Source organism: Myotis daubentonii, chromosome 8 (assembly GCF_963259705.1).
Source record: "Myotis daubentonii chromosome 8, mMyoDau2.1, whole genome shotgun sequence".
NCBI lineage: Eukaryota > Metazoa > Chordata > Mammalia > Chiroptera > Vespertilionidae > Myotis > Myotis daubentonii.
Window position 1 is genome coordinate 76273577 of NC_081847.1, and position 17329 is coordinate 76290905.

A 17329-nucleotide genomic window follows, 5' to 3' on the forward strand; every position below is an offset into this window, starting at 1 on the left:
TTCCCCCGGATGAAGGAAAAATACATGGAATGGGTGATTTAATATCGAGTGTCCATGGTTAGTAGGAGACAGGCAAAATGGAGCTGTCCGCCACAGTTCCGGTTGCGTTTTACCCTGAGACGTGTCCTGATGTTCTGTGCCGATACCCAGCACACTGAACCCTGAGTGCTCCCTTTTCCCTAATCATGGAGAACCACTGTCACAAAAGGCAAAAGCAAAATAGAAAACCTAGGGCTCATTACAAAAAAAATTAAGGACACGTTTTCAAGTCAGTGTGAGTGGTTCCCATTCCTTTGGTAAATGCCAAATGTGTGTGTGTGGGAGAGCCCCGCAGCTTCTGGCTTTTCTAGTTCATGGTGTTTGTGAGACGAAGGAGTTGTCTCATTTTGTTGAACTTCCGTTTTTTCCTGGGTGTGTGATGGATCCTCATGACAAGTTGTCAGTAGACAGGCTCTATTGGTGAGCTGAAGGATTTCTGTCCTCAATATAATTAAAACATTTCTGTGGAAACTTCTCTGGGATATGTAGACAAATTAACCAGAACATTGTCCTGCACTGTTGCCTTTCAATGCAGCTGTCTTTCTGTGTCTGAGGAGATGGTGCAAGCCTCGATTCTCACCCTCCTGTCCCATTCACACTGGTTCAACACCTCAAATAGGGGAAGGCACCGAAATCCAGGTGGAGGAAGTTCTTCTAGTTTATTTTGCAGGTCACCTATAAATATGGATGTTCATAAGCTGAAACACATGGAAGGAAGTATACCTAACATGGCCTAATTCTGAATAGTGAGTCCAAATTGACAAATTTTTATGTTTAAAGTATGCATCATTTTAACTCTAAAAAAGAAGTCTTCTCTAGCCAATGCTTGTTTGAACATATGCATGCACACACCTCTATAGAACTAATATTAAAACCATCTATGTGTTGATGGTCATTCTTCTAATCTTATCTAGGAGTGTATATGTGCATTTTTAATGAGTCATCATCAGTGTAAACAGCTACATTCAAGGCTGGGGATACGGGTAGGGCTCTGCCAGCTGTAGTCAGCCTCCTTTTATCAGGAAGGTAAAATTCTTGTCAGAAGCCCCCTGCAGACATCCTAGGGATTAGAACTGGGTCACATGACCATTATAGCTGCAAGGGAGGCTGACAGAGTGAGTATAGTAAGTCCTCACTTAACGTGTCTATAGTTTCTAGGAACTGTGGTCAAACCAATGAAACAAAACCAGTTTGACCGTAGGTAATTGATATAAACAAGAGTAAAGTTCCTATGGCATCTCATGAGCGTTATAACAAAATGATGCTGAATGAAACAGTGTTACGGACATGCTGTATTTGATTTCCTGGACTCTAAGGTGTGGCAGCAAGAGAGAAAGGCATGGCTTTGGATCTGAGGGTTACCAGTGCCTGCCATGTAGAGGGAATTAGGAAGAAACAACTCATCCCGGCTGAGAAAGCCTGCTGGAGAACAGCCATGGGGTGGCCCGGTTGGAGGGAGTGAGGGCCTCCCTGCTGCCGAGGGAATGGTCGGTTGTTTAGGGAGCAGAATAAGCTTAATGGCTACATAAGACCCCAAACCGTGTGTTGTGTGAATTGTTCTTTGTGGCAATGAAAGATGGCATTGACGTAGAGTACCTCTGTCAGGCTCTCTACCTTAGGGAGTGCTTATCATTAAGCTCGTGGTGGTTTATGACTTGGCAGTGTTCTGATCTGTACCAGAGGCAATTGCAAATGTTTAAGAATCAGAAGGTCCGAGCACAACCAGGGAGAGCCCTGTCAACTGCCTGCTGCTCTCTGGCCCTGCAGAAAGTGCCACCGAGGTAAGACCCTCATTGCAGACAGCTCTTCCGCATGTGGGTCGATGCTCCACGTTTCCATTGCCAGCACCTGGGTCTGGCCTTTAGACTTGGCTTTCCCAGGAGCGTTCATGTATTGGAGGCAGAAGGCTCCCATGTGTTACCTGGGACACGAGCATGTGCATCACACCCCTTCAGGTGACAACAAGGTGTCTGTTCCCAGGTGGGGAGGTGCGTTTGCATGGCTGCCTCACTTCAGCTAAGTCTTGGAAGACATGGGGTAACCAGGGTGCTGTGCAAACCTCAGCATATTTTGGAGTATTTGACTGAAATGCGTGCCAGGAGAGTACCTTCTGAGAGCTGTAAATGACAGATTTGGGGGTGTGACTTCGGTGTTTTTATACAAGGAAACTATCATTTTTCCTAGGCCACATGTTGAGTCACCCCTTCCTGACTTTGAACAACTTCTCATGGAGGCTTTTTTGGGCTGTGATCAGCGGCTGGCGGCCAGGAGACATTTGCGATCAAGGATGACCTTTACATCACCTCTTTATTTGTCCAGCCGTTTTTAACTGTATCACCCTAGATGCAGATCAACAGAGAGAAACTAGAAAGAGTCTCAGTTTTGTAATTCACAGTCCTGAGGAGAACTCCGCATGCTACCTGGGGTCACACGGAGTCCTGGGTTGGGGGAGTCCTCAGGGGGCAGCACCTTTGTTGTGGTTTCCATGGGGAGGCGGAGGAAGCAGGTGTAGGAGTGGCCAGTGTGAAGGATTTCCGTGTGAGAGCCCACAGGGCAGGTGGTTGGGGGTGTGGACTTGAGCTGCTGGGCAAGGGGAACTGACTGACGTGAGCCTGGTCAAGACGGCATTCCAGAACCCCTGATAGGACAGCCTGGCCGCTGTGGCTCAGTTGGTTGGAGCGTCCTCCTTTATACCAAAAGGTGGTGGGTTCTATTCACAGTCAGGGCACGTACCTAGGTTGTGGGTTTGATCCCCTGTCGGGGCGTGTGTGAGAGGCAACCAATTGATGCTCCTCCCTCCCTCCCTCTCTCTTTCCCTCTGTCCCTTTCTCTAAGATCAATGAAAAAACAAAAAACACGTATAGAAACACACGATGAGGTGGTTGATTGTCCAGCGCCGTGGGGGCGTTCCTTCATGGAGTACCTTAGGAGCTCCACTTGGTGTGACCATGTGCAAGTCCCGGATCCAAGGGAAACAAGCGCATTTGGAGAACCCACTGCTTTCCACATCTGCTTTTAGAACTCGCTTAATTTATCTTTATTTTTGCACTCGGCCCTCTGTCAGCTCCCCTTGTACGGCCCAGGAATCTGTTGCTTTTAGTAGAGGATGCATCTGCTGAGAAGTAAAGATAGGTTTTGAGTTACGGTGTAGCCAAGTGCTCTCCAAAGAATGTGAGCCGGCTGCTGGGAATAGGTCTTAAATGTACAACATGAAGAAATAATATTTATCTGACTTATTATTCTTGGATGGTTATAGCTAATGATCTAAAGGTTGTTTTTTTCCCCCCGATAGCCAGTATTTAATATAAATCTGTGGAATTTGTACCTCACAATTATTCTTATTGCAGTAAGACCTAGAGTGGTATCTTCTTGGGAACTTAAACTTTCCACACACATGCTGAGCCTTCAGCTGTGGGCTATGCTGGCCCTGGGCTGTGACAGTGTAACTGAGACACAGCCCTGCCCCAGAGAAGCTCCTGGGAGGGGCTGGGCATGGCCGTTCTGTGTGTTTTATGTTTAGGAACTGCACATAGGTGGTATGCTTTGGGGAAGAGGAGAGAAGCAGACACAGAGAATTAGTCTGACCAGCCACCTTTCCTGGCTGCACCTGAAGGGAAGCTGCCTCTTAAGGGCTAGGTTTTCATGGAGAAAGTTCATTTTATCCTAAAGCAAATTATTTGTGAATCATAAAACACACCTCATTCATTACAGAGCTGGATAAGATCTCAGAACTCCTTTAGCTCAACCCTCTCATTTTAGGAGAAAAATGTCAGATAGTTGATTTGTCCCCATAATATGTTTTTAAAAATATTTTAATGGCTGCCAATATTAAAAATGGGTTATTTAATCCAGATTTTAGACTTTTTTTTTTCCAAAAACTACAACCTGAGAAATTGAGAGCTTTGCCAACTATCACTTAACTATATTTCACTACAGGAAAATAATTGCCTTGCATGTTAAGGGGTCTCTTAATGAGGATCAGGACTTCGGGACAGATGGTTTCTGTTGGCATCGGTGTCACGAGGAACAGAAATATTAGAGACCACATAGGAAGAGATTTTATGATGTTAGAAGGCAGTGGTACAAAATGATCAAATGCTAACTAAATCAACGTCCTCCATCTCAGAAAAACTGAAGCGCGCGTGTTGGCATTTCAGAGCAACAGAGGAGAGCGAGGTTGGGTTCAGACTCTACACGGTGGTTAGGGAGGGTTTCAAACTAGTCCCAAGGTGAGGACTTGGGAGTATAAGAGGGAGCCGCTTACTTCCTGAACTGTGGCCAGATGCTTAGCACCGTGTGGTCCATGGAACGGCCTGGCCTGACTCCTGCACCCCTGACTCTGGTCCTGGGCACCCCTGGCCTGACTCCCGCACCCCTGACTCTGGTCCTGGGGCACACCTGGCCTGGCTCCTGCACCCCTGACTCTGGTCCTGGGCACACCTGGCCTGACTCCCGCACCCCTGACTCTGGTCCTGGGGCACACCTGCTGGCCCGGAGGAACATGCCTCTTGTCTGCCTCTTGCTGCGAGCTTTCTGTGCTTCATCAGGATATCAGGGATCAATTATGGCAGTCGCATGGCCCAGATTTGATGTGGATGACACAGCTGCACAAATGCCTTGGGGGAGTCTGCCACCAGCCCCTGGGGGTTGAGGCCAGGGTGGAGGATGAACATTTAAAATTGGGAGATTTGATATAAAAATATGGATTTCTGGCTTCTTGTGAAAAACTGAACACTTGCGCCAACACAGGGTCCTCATTGCTGCGTGGCCACAAGTAGCTGGAGTTGGAAGAAGCTGCCCCTTGACTTGGGACGCTGGGCTGTGTTTACCACAGTCCCCTCCGCTCCCTTTTGTACAACTCGTGGGCTGCTCCACTTATTTTGTGGCCTCTGCGCCTCATAGGCATATAAGTCTGAGTCCTCTGACTAATGACCTCGCACTCTGTGAGATGAGAATAACAGTTATCTAAAGCAGAAAAGCCTGGCTTCGTCAGAGCTGGGCAGCCGTTGTCGTTGCTACTTCACGCACTTGGTTCTCCAGTCCAACACGAATGTTTTCTTTCTCCTCGCACCCTTTGCCCTGGCCTTGCTCAGTACGTGCACAGCTCAGCACTGTCTCCCGCCTCTCCCCCTCCGGCCCTTCTGTGGTTATCTAAGGATGGACATCCTGCCACTACACGGACAGCGGTGTCCTATTGTGGGAATGGAGGCGGAGCGCAGGCAGAGCCACCGACAGGCGAGAGCTGTTTGACAAGATCCCCGCTGGAAACTTGCTGCGTTGGTTGAACTTGCTGTGAGGACAGCCAGGCTTTCATCTCAGTCCTAAATCCCGAGCCTCTGAACCCGCCCCAGCCTGATCATTCCTTATAGTCTTTGTCATTCCTGGTGACTGGGGCACACTTATTCCTGCCAATGAACTTTATAGTCATTCTTATTAAGTGGTCTGTAACTTTGGTCGTCATTGAGTTCAATTTGTCAACTGCTTTGGGAAGAATTGACAACTTTATTTGGAAATTCAAAATGATTGCTTGCATGCACGTCCATGTCCCGGGACAAATCCTTTTCAAGGACATATTCTCCATCTAACTCTTGGATGTGGTGTCTATTTCATTTTCTTGTGTTAAAGAATTTTATGCATATCTCCCCATGGTGTTTGCTTACTTATTTATTTTTGTTTATTCACTTTTTAACTGGACCCGATATTTACCACACGATAGAGTAAGAGGATTCTCTGGGGACCTTCTCCTGTTTATTTTGTAAACTTGGTTGGGGAATGTCAGCTCCTACGAAGGGCCTTTCTCGCCCTCCATGGGTGTTTTTTGCTTCCATCAGGGAACACTCCGAGTCTGGGGGCCTGGATTCTTCAGTGTGGCGACCAATTAGCCAACACGAGTATGCGACCTCTCCTCTCCCCGAGGGAGAGCTAGCCGCCTCTTCCTCTGTGTTTCCAGGTTTGAAACTCTTCCTGTGAGCACTTGCCTGGTAGCATGCCTGCTGGAGATTGGCCTGCTGGTTGCGGGCCTTCACCAGCTGTGGCTTGTGGGCTGGGGAGGCCTGAGAAGCTGGGCCACTTGCGGGGGGGGGGGGGGGGCGCCTGGTCTTCACTGTTTGTTTGTTTTTGTTAGCCCCCTATTTGTCAAAACCTCTGCTTTTGGCATCTAATGTTCTCAGTACCCAGTGTTCTGACCTCGGCCTGACCTTTTTGCTCACCCACTTGGCACACTATCAGGGATGGGGCCACCAGGTTGAACCAGCTGCAAACCAAGGCCAGGAAAGCCACAGTCCGCCCGTTTGGGGAAGGAGGCTGAGTCACTCTTTCTGGTGCTGCTGATGCGTGGTGACAGAAAGGATACCTGCCAGAGTCCCATCTGTGGCCCCTCTTGCCACCCTCTCCATCCCCACCGTGCATCAGGCCAACACCCCTCTTTATTTTACAGAGTAAAAGGGAGCGAGGAAGTGTGGGGGGGAAGAGACAGTGAGAGAGAGAGAGAGAGAGAGAGAGAGAGAGATCTGACATCTGAGAGACACATCTATTGGTTGCCTCCCACACGCCACCCCCTACCAGGGCCAGGGATTGAGCCTGCAACCCAGGTACGTGCCCTTGACTGGGAATAAACCTGAGACCCTTTGGTGCGTGGGCTGACACTCTAACCACTAAACTGAACTGACCAGGGTGGGCCTGCACCCCTCTTAAAAAACTGAGTCAGAATAGCTGAGAGCTGCACCCATGCCCTTCACCTTCTAGCCCTTCTGCTGGCAGAGCTCACGTCTCACTTTTGCTGCCCAGGCCTTCGGATATGCGGGCTTGCCGGACTCTAATTACTTTCTGCAGCACTGCATTTCCTGCAGAGGGAGTTGTAGCCCTGCTGTAGATGGGCCCCTCGAAGTCAGTGCTGTGTGGCGGGCACCCCGGTCCCGGGGCTTGTGGCATCTCTCTACCTGTGCTTCTCAGGGTCACTGGGGTAGACTGGCAGGAAGGTGGTTTGGAGGCCTCTATTGTGCAGCCCTTTTCTTGGAAGTGCCCAGTTATCGGAGTCATCATTGCGTGTGTCTGTGCCTGACACGCCCTCAGGCTGCCGTGCTGGGTGCTGGCATGCAGTGGGTCAGGTGGGCGAGGGGCTCCTGCCGCAGGAAGCAGAAGAAGGCCAGAGTGACCTAGGCCTTTGCAGGGAGAGTGCTTTCTGTTTTCCTTCTGGGCTCCCAGGTGAGAGAGGAAGGTGCTGGGGGTGGGGGAGGGGACCCCAGGTGAGCCCCTCACTGCATTTGGTAGCGAGTAGAATGTTTCCCTCCAGTTTCTAACTCTAAGCATGGATACCTCCAGCTTTAACCAGGATGTTGATTTTCCCCCTACTCCCTTTGAAAGAATTTCCCCTCTATAATTAGAGAGGAATTTTACCTTATGCTTAATAAGGCTTTTCTCTCATGTTTTATTTTTTTTTCTGAAATAAAAATCAATTGTTAATAATCTTGAACACCGCAAGCATTAAGTAGTAACAGAAGTAGCCATGCAGAGCAGTCTTTGTAAAGCAGTACAGTTCGGTCTACCTGGCCAAGGTGATCTCCAACCCTGAGCATTCCGCCAAATCATGGGCAATGGCTGATATCTGACCATTTTTTTTTTAACCCACGGAAATGGCAAAGTCAAATGGTTTCACTTAGTATTATTATAATTTGATCTCAACTCAACTCCTTCCTAGACTGATTAGATGCTTCTTTAGATCTCACCTTGCATTCTGAGTCACATTCAGGCCAGTTTGCAGCCCACCCCCTTCCCCCCCCCCCAACAGGCCCTGTAATTTTTGCAGTCCTGCCTCTGAGCACTTCAACTTAAGAGACATTCTTGTCACAGTCACAGTCTCAGCCAAAGTGGCTTCTCCAGAACTCTCATCTCCACCAGAGGCCTTCGTCTTCTTCCTTTTATGAGAAAAGAAGGAAGGAAGGAAAACAGTTGTTTGACCATTCCTATGTGTGGAATTTTCCACAGCCAAATCTCTCTGCCGTGTGCTCATCGGGAATTTTCCCACTTCGTTCATATGGAAGATGTGCCTCTCACTCCATCCTTCTCTCCCTCCTCGGTAGACTTTCCCAGAGGACCAGCAGGAAAGGTGTACCTTGAATCACAGTCATTACCTCCGTGGCCATAACCATCTCTGTCATGATCCTCTTTCATAGGACTTCTACTTACAAATCCACGTTTATGGTAGAACAGAATGTCTTAGCGAATTTTAAACCTAACCCCAAACATGGATTAAGACTATTTTCTTGGCTGGGGTTCACTGGGAAACTGTCAGTTGCTGTGTCCATAGACCACTGCATTTTGGAGTTCTGAGGGCTCTTGGTAACCTGGGCCAGCCTTCCTGCAGGGTGCCACTCTTATTCCCCGACAATGTGGCTTCTCCTGCCATCGGTGCACGAGACCCCATCTCAGGTCACTCTGCAGTGTCCCACACCTGTGGAGCCAGCCAGGTCCTGGGTATCCCTGCGGCCCCATGTCCCAACCTCAACACAGCACGTTTACACACCATGCAGCGCCCCCGCATGACTTCGTTCATCCTCTCTGTGAAGAGCACAGTCCTCCATACAGTTAAGTGAGCTACCCAGGGCCTCCTAGATCCCTTTCTGTCTCTCACTCTCTGTAATCATCCACCACTGAGTTTGAAGTTCTCTACCCCTCATTCTTTTTTCTTTTTTTAAAATATGTTTTTATTGATGTTTAGAGAGAGAGGAAGGGAGAGGGATAGAGAGATAGAAACATTGATGAGATGAGAAAGAAGCATCATTGATTGGCTGCCTCCTGCATGCCCCCACTGGGGATCAAGCCCGCAATGTGGGCATGTGCCCTGACAGGGAATTGAACCGGTGACCTCTTGGTTCCTGGGTCAATGCTCAGCTGCTGAGCCACACTAGCCAGGTGCTGCCTCTCACTCTTCACTCCTCTTTCAAGTCTGTACATCTCTCTTCATTTCCAGTTACAGTGTCTGAGTTCAGACCATCACTTTTTCCTTCCTAATTTTCTCTGTGAGCTCATTAGTTTCCCTGATTTCATTTCTGCTTTCCTTTGGTCCATTTTATACCTCGTTGCCTGGGTTGACTCTCTAGATCTGTCCTCCTCAGTCCCTGGTGGAGATCCCTCAGTGGCTCTTCTTATCCTCAGGAAGCAATCCTGGTCCTTCTATATGGGCAGAATGCCCATGTGGCTAGATATCATCCAGTCCACTTCAGCCTTCTCTCTGACCTCAGTATTGCCTACGAGGCCCTTTCTCACCTGGTTCACACTTCACCCTCTGCTTCCTGCATGTGCTCAGGATGGGGCTAAAATGCCAGATTCTCCAGACCTTGCCCTGACCCCCGATATTTAGGCCCTCTGTGCAAACCATGGTATTGACGCTTATCTCACTGATAATAAATATTTGTTGCAAATACAGTATGGGCCAGAGACCCTAAGCTAATTCCCTCTACCATAGTTGGCTGCCTGCATGGCAGTTTTCATGCTTAATGCCAGGCACGTTTTAGGAGCTTAGTGGACACTGCTGAGGAGAGAAGAGATGAGTGATAGAATGTCTTCGGGGAAGAGCAATCATGATCCCGAGGAAGCTGCAGGTTTACACTGAGAATCGGAGGGAGCCTGGATTTGCTAACCTGAAGCTTTAGCTTACCGCATTGGTTTGTTTCTGAGGCACTGGAGCACATGTTGATTTGTTTTTGGTACTTAGAAAAAAATGCTAAATTATTGAATTTTCTTTTTGATAATTTTGCTAGATGGTGTGTATCTTGATTTTAACTATCATGCCTTCTGAAGATAAAATCCATGCAAAATGGATTATACTGTATAACCCCTTTTGTATCTTAAGGAGTTCTCTACCTGCCTCTGAAACAAATGGATTGTGAATTCCATGGTGGCAGGAATATCATTGTCATAACCCTTGTGGTCCCAGCTCCAGTCTGATCCTGATGCCTCATAGATATTTAACAGCTACTTGATTTAAAAACTTAAATGAGTGAATGAGTGGGAGAGTGTGCCTAGAGCCATGCGACGGAGTTCTGTCTTGGTTTTAGTGCTTTGTGAGTGATTGTGGGTAAGTGCACACTTTATACTGGGAACCGGGTATGCATGGCCAGAAGGTACAGAATGGGGAGACAGCAGTGATATGATAAAGGTTGACGTGTAATTGGGAGCATTTTCATTTGATTTGGTTTTCAGCATCCTCATGAGCTCAACCATGTTATCCCTTGCCTCCTTTCCCCCACCTCTCCTTTCCTCTGCTCCTCAAAATTGGACTCCCCCAAAGTCACTCCTGTGCTAGGTTGACCCGACATGTCTGGAGCCTGTTCCCGCAAGCAGAACAGTGCCCCATGGCCCCCACTACACACACTCGTCTCTGACCCTGAAACACTACGAGGGCATCCTAATCATCCCAGAATTAGAGCTCTAGTTTGACCCGCCCAGGTCACCCTGTCCTTGGGCCTTGGCTTGAGCCTGCCAGGGTGTAAGTGGGGGATAAGTTTAGATGTAGGGAGATGTAGGGAGATATGTAGGGTTGTTTTTGGAGGAAGGGGCAAATTTGTTGTGTTTAAAGGCAGATTAGGAGCAATGAGCAGGAGTTATAGAAAAGTGGTTTTTGACTAAAGACAAGCTGCTAGAACAGGGTTGGAAAAGTAGTTGATTTCATTTGCCAACGTAAACTGATCAGTGGCGACTTTCTGGAGCGCTCTGCTGAGGATTCTGAAGCCACATCCAGCATCAGCAGGAAAGAGTGCCATGGCTGATCTGCGATGTCTGTCAGCGGCCTGAGAGGTGGGGGGGTATGCGCAGGAATACTATATATGGCGTTTGCTTATTGTGGGGAATACTGGGCATTTTCAGAATGCTTGTTGAGTTGATTTAAGACAGGTATGTGGCAATTAGTATTCTATCCACATTATTCTTTGCACTGGGAATGCTTCAGCGGGGACCAGATGACCTGTTAGGGCTGCGAGACTTGGGGTGGGGTATGACAGGATGACCTCTTAGACCTCTTGCAGGCCTAAGATTCTGTGTCTCTGAGTAAAATAGAAAAGGCAGAGGGATGAAAGCAGAACTTTTTGGCTCCCCTTCTCTATATTCTGTCTTAGTTGCTGTAGGGTCCCAGGCTATCACCAAGTATACATTGTCCTGTTTTAGTGACAAAAAGGCCGTTTGGTTACATGACATTGAGCCCAGCCAAGTCATGGAAAAGGAAGGTGAGCTGCCCTTAGTCATTAAGGGGCTGCTCTTCTTGCTGACCTGCAGAATTGTGAAGGCTTAACAGGGTGAGTATTGGCATATATCTAGGAATTCATATGTACATGTTGAGGTCCAGAGATAGCGGTAGGTGTGCTGCTTCTCTAGAGCTTGAGAACTGAGAGCCAGGAGGTTCACAGAAACCTCAAGGGGTTGGGCTCATTGGTCAAAGCAAGGCGGGACTGGAGAAGCAAGCTGACAGTCGTGAGGAAAGGCCCTCACACAGGGCTGCCTCACTTGGCTGCCTTCCTGACTTTCCTGCTATCTACCCACACTACCAACTTGGTCCAAATGTTTTCTTTTCCCTGTATACACCTTACTGCCCCACATCCTTCTTTCTAGATCTTCTTTCTGTCTTTTCCAGCTCTTCCAGGTCTTAATTGGAGGGTTACGTAAAGATTAACCTCCCTCAGATTTGAGATTTCACTGCTTTTTGTCAGCTGTGGCCCCAGTTTCTCTGTGGTTGGAGCCCTCAGTTAGTAAAGATGAGCTGACTGTTTCATTCACTCATCAGTGAGTGTGACTTGAGGGAGTCAGTCACTTTCGAGTAATGGAGAACAGCACAAACTAAGTAATTACAAGTTATGCTATTAAGTTCAAGAAGAAGGTGCTAAGAGGAGGGAGCTTAGACTATACCACATGCATACTGTGGTAGGCAGGACCTAAGACGGCCCAAAAGATTTCTGCCCCCTGCTCTACACCCCATATAATCTTCTCCCCTTGAGTGTGGGTGGGACCTCTGATCGTGATGGACTTGTGAACATAATGGGACCATGATTAGGTCACATTATGTGGCAAAGGTGAAAGGATTTTGCAGATGTAATTAAGGTCCCAAATCAGTTGAGTTTGAGTCAGTTAAACGGGAGATTATCCTGTGTGGGGCAGGCTGAAACAGGGGGGCCCTTAAAAGGGAGTCTAGAAGTCAGAGACACACTCTCTTCTGCTGACCTTGAAGAAGCAAGTTGCCATGATTTCTACAGCTGCAAGGAAACGAATGCTGCCAACAACCACATCAGCTTGGAAGGGGACCCCAAGCCTCAGAAGGGACCACAGCCCCAGCTGACACCTTGATTGCAGCCTTGTGAGACCCTGAGCAGAGGACGCAGCTGAGCTGTGCCTGGACGCCTGCCCCATGGAAATTGTGAGATAATGTGTGTTGTTTTAAGCTGCTAAGTAATTTGTTATGCAGCAATAGAAAACAAATGCAGTTACATACAAAAATGGTAATACAGCACCATCTGGACATGCTAACATTGGTACAAAACACCGTGGGGCCTCAGTAGGGCCAGAGGTCTTTGTGCAGGGGGTTTAGGGGGAGGTTTCACAAAGGCAGCACCTTCTTAGTTTCTTCCTGGGCTTCTTAGGCAACCACATGCCATCCATCCAAACTGAATTCCCCTGCACGTCCCTGCTGCTTCTTGTGTGAGCCTCTCACATGGCCTGCTTAAACCCTTCACTCCAGTGGGGGGTACTCATTTGGGTCTCCCAAAAACAACAACAACTACAACAGCAATGGTGACATCCATGCCCAGGCCATTGAAGGGCTCTCTCCTGCACACAGTGAGCAACTAAAGGAGAAGGTGATTCAGAAGAAAATTCAGCATTTCCAGTGTTCCGGTGTCATGAGAGAACATAAAGACTGGGCTGGGCTTTAGGAAAAGAGGGGAGGTTGGTAAGCAGTCAGTCATCTTGGGTGATCTTGCCCGTGAGCTAGTGCTAGGTACCTGGGCCCAAGGGCTCTGGGGCAAGTCTTGCTTCTCTTCAGAGATGCTTTTGCTCATCTATCTTTGCATCCCCATCCTCCAGTCCTTCACGTGGTCATGCATCCAGCACGTGCCCAACGCAGAGAACTGCCGTGGGAAGGGAGGGCTCCGGCTGAGGCCCCTCACCACAAGGAACTTGGCAGTGGCCTTAGGATAGGAGCCATCAAGTAAAGATGGATATTCAGAAAAACACTGTATTAAGTTAGGTTTTGGATGAAAATCCTGATAGCCTGCTCCCCCCCCCACCCCAACTTTGCTTGCATCAGCATTGTTTCCAAAGGTGGTTGATAGAATTTAAGTAGTTCAATCCTATATCATCCATTTCAAAAGACACGGGGAACTTTTTTAGTTATTCTTTTCTCCATCATTCAAGATGTTTGCTTTTCATAATTCAGCTTTCTTTTCTTTTCTTTTTCTTTTAAATAGAATCAGCTTAACGTATCACGTTTCATGGGAATTTCATAAAATATGAAATGTGGTACTTGAATCAACGGTTCATTCTCATGTTGGCAAAACACAGCACAAAGGTTCCTAGGCATTATCAGGCTTGAAAAGAAAGGAAATATGTAATTTTATGGTTTTGTTTCGGAATTCCATGAGGATTACAAAATCCCTCTTACGTCAGTTGAAGTCCAAATGGGAAAGGGACTTGGCACCGTGAAGGGCTGGCCCTTGGGTAAATTATAGTTGAGATGGTAGTGGCCTTCCAGGACTGTTGAGGAGCACCGTCAGCTCCTTACCTGGTTGGACAAGCAGATATTCCGTGGAGGCCACAGCTGGGTGCTGTGGCACTGGGAAAGGGGATAGTGCCTACTGGCTGCTCTTCTGTCCCTGGTAGAGAGTTCCTGGGAGCATTTTCCAGCCTAAGACCCTCTGACTGTTCCCCCAGGAGTTGTGCCTGGTTAGTGTCTGATCGAGGTGTGCTGTTGTCCTCTTTAAGCCAAAGGGGACAGGTATATTATCATCTGTTCTAACTTCGACTTTCTGACTGGTCTTGCCCTGAGAAATAAGTGTACTTCCCTCATAAGAAAGCATTTACTGAAAAGGCACTGCAAGTATCCTGTGACTGCTCCCTGAGCTACCCGATCTTGAGAGGTGGTAGCAGTGGGCCCGGTCTTATAACCTAATGGACTCCTTGAACAAAATGATCAGAGCTTCTCTCTCCACTCTGTCTTTGCAGGCTTGCTGGGTGTAGGCCACTGTAGGGGGTGTGGTTTGGGGCTGTTTTTCCCATGGGGTTGACAGAAAAGGTGGTCAGCACACAGGAGTTTCCCAAGCCCGCTCTCTGTCACCTTCCAGATCTCCTGTCATTGAGTGCAGTGGTGTCTCCTGACAGTTACTGTCAAGAGCACCGTTTGGTCTTGGCACACAGACCAGCCAAGGGCCTGCTCACTGTCTTGGCATCTGGCAGTGGGACTGAGAAGACACCTCTATGTCACCTCCACGCTTGCTCTGTGCTGGGGTGTTCGTGAAGCTGAGCTAAGTGGATGTGTCTGAATCCGCTGGGAGGGGAGGGCTCCACCTCGTTCCTTTATGCATGCTGACCCTTCTGCCTCCTCCTCCTTGGCTTCCTATAGGGTTTCACTCTACCATTTGTATTACCCTTTCCCATAAGGCCTCTGCGGGTACGGCCTTCCCACCTCATAGAACATTTGTAACCATTTGTCCCCCTGTCCTCCCTGACTAGATTGAGACTGCCTTAATGATCAGACACCCTTTCTAATTTGCCCCTGTTCCACTCTGAGCGGGACCCTAATGCAGTGCCTGGTGCTTGCTAGGCCCTTGAAAAAGGAATCTACCAGTAACTGTGGTCCAGAGGATGTCAGGGGGACAGCAAATCCAGGCAGCATGGATAAGGCAGAGAAGTCTTAGAGTTAAAAGCTGGAAAAACAGGAGAAAAGACCCACAAGAGAGGGCCATGACCATAGCCCAAGCCATGTCCATGCACATGTGGGCAGTTCGATGAGACCTGGGCATTCCTGGTTTGTCCGTTCAGCCTGCCGTATTAGATAATGTGAGCCAGAAGTGATTGGCCCCGTACTGGGCATTTGGAATGGTTTGCTGGAACACAGTGCTCTGCATTCCTGATTGGGGAGCCCTGTGTTTCTCAGAATGGAGTCTGTTTCTCCTTGAGCAAAGGGCATTGTGCTGAGAGAGCCAAGGGCAGTGCAGATGTGCTGGCTCCCTCCCCTCCAGGATACAAGCTCCCTCGCCTGGTACCTGCGCTGGCGTCTCCTGGCTCTCTGGCTTCCCCTCTGAGCCTCCCGTTGTGTAGGGCATTCGCCCCTGTGGTCCTCTGGGGGCTGGGTGATCTCATTTGCTCAGTGTTTATTCAAAGCCAGTGTGCTATGCCTTTGGCTTTCTTTGTTAACTAGACTTCTTACAGTAGTAATAAGAGAACATGGCTGTTTTGTCAGATTATGCCTCGGAGGCGTTGTGTGCTGAGAAAAAGTTGACTTCATCGCCCAGCTTCTGTTCTTTAGAAAGCTGGTTTTGTGTACATGACATCACCTGTTTCCACACCTGCTCCTGTGCCAGTGTGCCACGCCAAATCACCATCCACCTAGCTTCTCGCACACTCACTAGCCTGCTGACAGATTGGTGTCAGCCGGACAGAGTGCTGCACATCCCAGCGAACTCCTTCTACTCTCGGGGGGATTCCAGCTCAGGCACACGTCACTATCACTTGCTATAAGGAGCATGTCTGGAGACAGATTGCTTACTTGGAGTTTTAGAAATAGATGTAGCTGTCGGTGATACTCAGGCTGGCTTTGGATGTTGCTTCTCTGGACACAGCTGAACACCAGAATGTTTAGCTCTGAAAACCCTATTGCTCGGAAGCCCCTGTGGTTGTCCTGGGAATGGGCTGTGTTCAAGGACAAGGGGGTTAAATTCAGATTCCTTATCAGCCATAAAGAATCTGACGTGTGGTGTATCAGCTGCTTTTGCTTAGCTGACTACTAGTCCTACAGTGAGGCAGAGGCCAGGCCGTTTCTGTTATGTTCCTGGTGAGGATTTGGGAGCCGTCCACTCCAGCCATTCTATGTTTTCAGTGGGAGAGCACCTTCACTGAGTACATGCGTCTTGCTTTCTGCTTTTTCTTTTCAACAGGAGACACTAAAGAGATCTGGCGTGGGGGGAATATTTTCATATCATATGTATTTTAAATTCGTGAAAAGGCTATGGCTACGGCTGAAAAGCCCGAGTAACTTGGAGTGGAAGGCCATGGTCTCACAGTGGAATCAGATCTCTGACAGGGTTCCCCGCTGGGCTCTGTAGCAGCAGGTGCTCTGAGGATTTGCTGGATTCCAGGAGCGGGTGTTGCTTGCTTTTGACCTTGAGAACCTCTGCTTCTTGAGAGACACTGGCCTCTGTGGATGGGAGGTGGGTTCACCTGCTGGTAAGAGGCGGGAACTGTGGCCCCCAGTGTCTGTGTCTGCACCCACTGAAGGCATAGGGACTCAGGGGCCCCCCTGCTAGGGTGTGGCTCCCCGCTCCCCAGGTGTGGGGAGGATGGGTGGTGGGGGTGTGGACAGATTCAGGATCATGAGGATGGGTGTATTTAGATCTAAGGTGGGAGACTATACTCTCATCTGTTAATTACTTCTCTTATCAGTCACAGTTGTAATTAAAATTATTTTGAGCTATATTGGACTTATCCTATATAATAAGAGAGAAGCATGCAAATTAACTGTTCCTCTGCTACGCTCAAGCCACCCCCACAAGCCACGCCCACCAGCCAATCCGAGTGACTATGCAAATTATCTGACGAAGATGGCGGTTAATTTGAATACTCAGGTGTCAAGCACCCCAGAAGGCGACGGCAGCTGTGGCTGCGGGCTCCCGGGAACTTCATCAGCCCCAGGAGGCGCGCCAAGCCATGTCCCTGGGCTCCCGGGACCATCCCCTCTGCTGAGCTCACCAGCCAATCATGATGAGTATGCAAATTAACCAAACAAAGATGGTGGGCCTGTGGGCAGCATGCATGTGCACAGGCACTGAGCGGCTGGGGGCAGGCGTCCCACCCCGCCCCACCCCAGCCACTCCATGCCGGTGTGCAGTGTGTGGAGACAAGGAGCAGCCGGCCATGGCAGGGCGGGATGCCTGGCTTCCTCCCCGCCCCGGCTGCTCTGGGCAGGTGAGCAGCGCGTGCCAGCATCCTGCCCCACCAAGACCACTCCAGGCCTGTGGGCAGCGCATAAGAAGAGCCTCGGACAGGGGAGGCGGGCCTGCAGAGGGCAGCCTCTATTCCCCACATGGTGGTGATG

The 17329-nt window shown here is 49.0% G+C and overlaps 1 protein-coding gene across 13 annotated transcripts in view; it reads left to right on the top strand.

Moving 5' to 3' along the window:
- FHOD3 (formin homology 2 domain containing 3) overlaps positions 1-17329 on the top strand; it is a 393487-nt gene that overhangs the window by 178678 nt on the left and 197480 nt on the right. The gene's annotated exons all lie outside the window — the stretch shown is intronic.